Source organism: Typopeltis vanoorti, chromosome 24 (genome assembly GCF_054136105.1).
Source record: "Typopeltis vanoorti isolate ZY-2024b chromosome 24, IOZ_Tvanoo_1.0, whole genome shotgun sequence".
In the NCBI taxonomy this organism is placed as follows: Eukaryota; Metazoa; Arthropoda; class Arachnida; order Uropygi; family Thelyphonidae; genus Typopeltis; species Typopeltis vanoorti.
The window spans coordinates 62551840-62558190 of record NC_143572.1 but is presented as its reverse complement, the minus strand read 5'-3'; positions in this window follow the sequence as shown (position 1 = coordinate 62558190).

Here is a 6351-nt window from a genome sequence, read left to right as displayed (position 1 = left end):
TTTATGTTGGGTGGAATAATGTCTTTAACTTGGAAGAGTTTTGCTGCGATGATCCGGAGTTTGGTGTGTAGGTATTCTATGTGTTTTGTCCATTTAAGGTGGGAATCTATATAGAGACCGAGGTATTTTGCGTGTGTTACAGGTTTTATTTCGGAAGATTGGCAGGTATTTTTGTTGTTAATGCAGCGGTATGTGTGATAATGAATCGATAGTGATGCGGGGCGTATGATTCTTGGGTTGTGTATTATCAGCATCTGTGTTTTGGTGCCGTTGATTAGAATTGCGTTTTGGTGGAAGTATGTTGTGATTTCGTTTAGGTCTTGTTGTGCTTTGCAGAGAGCTGTGCTAATGTCTGTGTGGATTGCTAGTAGTGCAGTGTCATCTGCGTATTGAAATATTTGACTTCTTATGGATATGTTATGAACATCGTTAATGTATATGTTGAATAGAGTGGGTGATAATATGGCACCTTGAGGTACACCGTGTTTTACTTGTATACTCCGACTGTGACATGTACCTATTTTTGTTACTTGGGTTCTGTTTGAGAGGTAGTTCTTGAACCATGTATGCAGTGTTCCTCTTATACCTATTGAGTATAGTTTACTGAGTAGTATGGCATGTTCAAGTGTGTCAAATGCTTTGGTTAGGTCCAGCAGTATGAGGATGGCGTACTTGTTTTTGTCGAGAGCTTTGTTTATTGTATCGGCGATGTCTTCTAATAAGGTAATGGTGCTTTTTGTTTTCTGAAAGCCGTATTGGTTTTGTGAGATGATGTTGTACTTCTGTAAATAGTTCTGTAGTCTGGTGTGTGTTAATTTTTCTAGAATTTTTGAGATGACTGGTTGTGTAGCTATTGGTCTGTAGTTCTGAGTATCGTTTCTTTTGCCGTGTTTGTATATTGGCGTAATTACTGCAGTTTTTAGAGTCTTATTTTGTCTATTCCTGGAGTGGTCTTTGGTTTCAGTTTTAGGAGTGCTTCTTTCAGTTCCTGTTTTGTTATGGGTGGAAAATACATCGTTTCTTCTTCGCTTTGTGTTGGTAGTTTTTTGTTGATCGTTGGTAATTTGTCTTTTTTGAGTTGTGTGATGTTGTTTGTGAAAGCATGGTTGAATGAGTCTGCTAGTTCCTCTTGGTTTGTGTCCTGACCGAAGCTTTTTGCAATAAAATCTTGTGCTGAAGTTTTCTTTTTTCGGGTTACTAATTCGTTGAGTGTAGCCCATGTTTGCTTAATGTTGTCGTTATATTCCATGAATTTTTGGAAGAAGTAGCGTCTTTTTGCCCTCCGAATTTTTGTTAGTTTATTTCTTGTGTTTTTGTATAAGGTTTGTAAATGTGTGTTACTGGGTGACTTTTTAAGTTTTTTCCATAGATTTTATTTTTCAGTAATAGTATTTAGTATGTCATCTTTTATCCATGGATTGTTGTCTGTTTGTTGCCTCGTTTGTGTAGGTTTTGTTGCTTTTTTGTATATTTCTGTGAACTTTAGTTGAAAATTCTCGTAAAATGTTACAGGATCGTTTATTTTAAGTAGGGAATTCCAGTCTGTATTTTTTACTTGGTTATCGACAATGTTCTTTAGTATGATCGAGTTTTGTCGACTTTTGTGGTGGTGGGAGGGGGGATGGTAGGAAACGTGATTAAACGAAGTTGAGACAAAGTAGTGATTGGCAATTTTTACATTAATTACTGATGATATATATGTATGATGGGAGCCCGTATATTGATATGATCAATGCATGATTGTGTTAGTGAGTTATTAACATTAACTCCCCAACAAGAGTATTTCTTCTCTTGTTGGGGAGTTAATGGTAGGGTTTATGTTGTACTGACTTAGTATATCAAGATATGTGTTAGTGGTTGAGGAAGCGTGGTCAAGAGTATTTATGTTAATGTCTCCTATTAGGATGAGCCTGTGTGTTGTACGCGGTTCGATGCCGCTTAGCCATGTTTGTAACTCGTGAAGAAAACTGAGTGGATTATTATCTGGGGGTCTGTATATTGTGTTTGTTGTGTATTTGATACTATTGTGGCTATTTGTGAGTTCCAAAATTAGTGTTTCCGCATGTTCGAAGTGAGTTTGTTTTTCTGTCACATTGTATTTTTCCTTGATAAATGCCACAATTCACCTCCTCTTTTGTTTGGTCTGCACAAGTTGTAGGTTTGATAATTATTTATGTTGTATGCGTAAATTTCTGTGTCGTTTATTGCAACTTCGGTCAGTATTAGCGCATCTATGTTTATCATGGTATAATTGAGCTGTGTTATCAATGCAAGCCAGTGTTTTTGTATGCTTCTTATGTTTGTGTGCATGATAGTGAAGTTGGTGTTGGTGGAAATGTTGTCTGACCATTTCTTCAAAGAGTCAAAGACCTTGAAGTTTATGTTGTCTGACTGGATATGTTCGCCTAATAATAACAATAACAATAATAATAATAATAATAATAATAATAATAATAAATGAAATAATTTTATATATATTTTTTATTTTTTTATTGCATTTTTATTGCCATTTTCAAATACCATGAGCTAGTAGCTCTGTGAGGAAAGGGATTTTACAATCTCTTAATCAGTGTTCCTGTAAACATATTTAGTCTTCATAAAAACAGCTCTTTTTTAAAAAAAATTATGGATAAAAGTCTAATTTCTTTCACATTCCTACTAAAATATATAATTATCTAATTCACGGATTTTGACCACAGTACACCAAGAAAAATGTATTCAAGAGTTCATGTAAAATAAACTATTTTGATAAGAATTATGAACTAACAAGTTAGTATTTATATAATTTCCATTTAATTGTCTTTAAAAGTACACATATATTCTATTTATTTCTTTAGATGTACACAAATTAAACATGAGGCAAGTAAATATCGGAGTAATAATAATAAAAAAAGAATGCATTTCGGCCAAGATTAATTTGTTATAAAGGAAGTTGATCTTTGATAATATTTTAACTAATAACCAACATATATCAGCTGTAATTAAGGAACCATGAAAATGAAATATGAATATGAAAAAAAAGTAGGCCAATGACTAAAAAGATATTTTACTTTTAAAACATCTTAATTCAATTGATAAGCAATTTCTGGCGAATGTGTGCAAGAATGTTTTTAATGACCATATTTTATTTAGAAATTATAAACATAATGAGCAAAGACTTAATTTATTAATTGTTTATCTTTCTTGCATTATATTTGCAAATAATGCAAGACTGTGCCAGATCCAGCTGTTAAGGATTAAGCGGCAAAGTCAATGATACTTTAAATTTTTAGGTGAGCATATTTATCATAACCATTATTACCAGTCAAATAATACATTACTGGTATGCTTCAGAAATACACCATTTGTTGCCTGCAAACAGTGAAGTAAAAAAGAAGTGGCAAATGTAAATTAAATATAAATGGCATAAAAGAATAAACTAGATAATATTTATAGTATGAATTCAGTGAAATTACTCTTCTCTGATTTGTAATAATTTAATCCACAAAAGTTACTTCACCAATATTTTAAATATTAAAAAAGAACTGTATTTGGTTAGCCATAGTTTTCAAATAAGTTCACTAAAAATTTACATATAAATTAGGAAAACAGATGCCTTTCTTGCTTAACTGCATAAAATTCCTTTATAATTAAAATTCAAGGCTCTTGTAATATATGCATAACAGTGTTCTTAACAGATCATATGGTTGCAAAATACTTTGATAAAGAGAGTACAATACATAGCAATTCAGCACAAATCAGTGGATATCAACAAGCAAGATGTACTTCATATTTATATGGTTAAAATATGCGGTTCACTTTTCATTTCTACTGGGCCACTCATATGTTGTTCTTGCAAGCAAAGCCTAATCCCATTAAGAATTGATCCTTTTAGATTTTCTTGTGTGCTGTGTTGCACTTAAGTATATATATGTAGCTTTCTGATGAAATTACAGTCTCTTATAATATTCATAATTATGAGAGAGATTCCATTGTTGGTCCATACAATATAGAACTTAGCTAAAAGCATCAAGATCTGGAGATGGGATCATTTAAAACTGCAATATCAATAACTCCTAATCCCCTCTCAACTGGATCTGTTAGGAGAAGGCCCACGGGGAAGCCAAACTGTCTCATTTTGCTCATCTATAAAAGATGCTATCCTTTTCAGTGACTTTTAATAATAGGTTTCCATACAAAGATAGACAGTGTATGCAGTCAGACATGCCAAGCAACCTTCACAACAAGTTCTGCTTCTAAACTTTTCTGCATCAGTATAAATTGCATTTAAAGTGTTGACAGTTTGCTGAAAAGATTGCCTTTCAATTAATCCCTCCAACTCTGGTGGAAACTGTGTTTGAAATCTAACTGCTATCAGAATAATCTCTCTGAACAAACATTTTTCGACAGCCAGTAGGTGGAGCCCCTTTCACCAGTGGATGAAATCATTTAATGACACACTTGAAGTTGCACCATTTTGCTGATAAATGATCATGCTATGGTTATTGATATTGCACCATAAACCTATTTAGTCTCTCTTAAGAGCACAAGTGTTTCCTGGTGAGCTGCGCAGTTGCATATCTTTGACTAGACGCCATTTTACCTTTTAACATGGTAGCAGATAATAATAATAATAATAATAATAATAATAATAATAATAATAATAATAATAATAATAATAATAATAATAATCTCTCAAATATTTACATATATACAATTATCATCTTGAGTAACATTCGTATTATTTTACAAGGTTCAGCACTAAGTGCTACATATATACAATAATAATATAATATAATATAATATAATATAATATAATATAATATAATATAATATAATATAATATAATATAATATAATATAATATAATATAAATTTTCAGAGCAGCCTTGATACATTGGGACATTGCCTCAGGAAGTACTTTGCGGTTGGACCACAGGCAGACATAATGCATTGCCCTTGGCCCATCTACCTATGGTTGTCAGGTATGACAACCATACAAAAATAAGATTGCACTTAAGAAAGGTTGTAAACTTTTCTTAAGTGCAATCACATAAAAATGTGCTTTTTCATTTAATTTTTTCAAAAACGTAGAAACGATTTGCTGACAAACAATGTTTCAACAACCATCGTTTGTTAACAGTGGAGGGATGATGTGTATTCATGCTGTTAATTATTACTGTCGTTAACAGTAGTAACACTTATTACTGTTAACGTGTAACACGTTACACGTATTACACCTGTTATACTGTTAAAGTGTACTTATAAAGTGTAACAATTATTATTATTATTATTATTATTATTATTATTATTATTATTATTATTATTATTCGTGACACCTCCAAAGAGTACGAAGACTCATCGCGGGAGGACACCTACTGTAAACTCTCGCCTCCACTACACAGAACCTCTACTACCAATCACCTACATCAACGCCATCTACTGCCCACAACAACCACCACCACAGCTAGTATTGTTTGTCTGCAAATTGCGTGTATTCTGAAGGGCCGATTTGTCTGTATGCGGGATGAAAAACCCGAGTTTCCCGGACAAAAGACCCTGCTACCTCCGTATGAGATCGGCTAACTCACCTTCAATTAAAAAAGTCCATATAAAGATTATATGCTTGATAACCTTATTAGTTCGTTATTTTAAATCACATCCACACATCAAAGAATGTAAAACCAATAGAACAACCACCAATGGTCTACCCAAGACCACTCATTAGTAATGGATTAGCCTTAAGTATTCGATTAGTTTACCACATTATTGTTCACGAGTAATATACTTAAAAGCATATTAAATACGTACTAATAATTGTTGTTGGTGAAAATTCTTTGACAGATAAGTTTTATTAGCACGATCAAGCTACTATCTTCAGTTTAGACTATGGCAATACTTGTTGCCTTGTTATGTCTTTCAGTTTCATGTATTCGCAAGTCAGACAGATCACAAAATTATCTAGCAAAACGGTTCGGATTTATTATATTTTAAAATAATTAAAGCAAACCAGCAACACTACATGGCGCGATAGGACTTTGCGAGCTAACATCCTTTTTAGCCCATTCTGGATAAGGAAGCAATATTTTTCGTTCACTTGGAAATATTTATATTTATATTTATATTGACGTATATTTATTTATATTTATATTTACGTACATTTATATATACAAAAGCAATTATCATTTACATATTTCCAGAGTTACTGAAACATTAGTATTATCACGTAAATAGATTAGTACAGATTTTCCGCACTGTTGTGCGGAAAATCTGTTAGAGGGCGCTACTTATAGCTTACGTCTAAGTACGTGCTGATTTTCTGAATCATGATGTCGCATGTTTTCATTATTGTTTTTATTCTTAATGCCTTTTT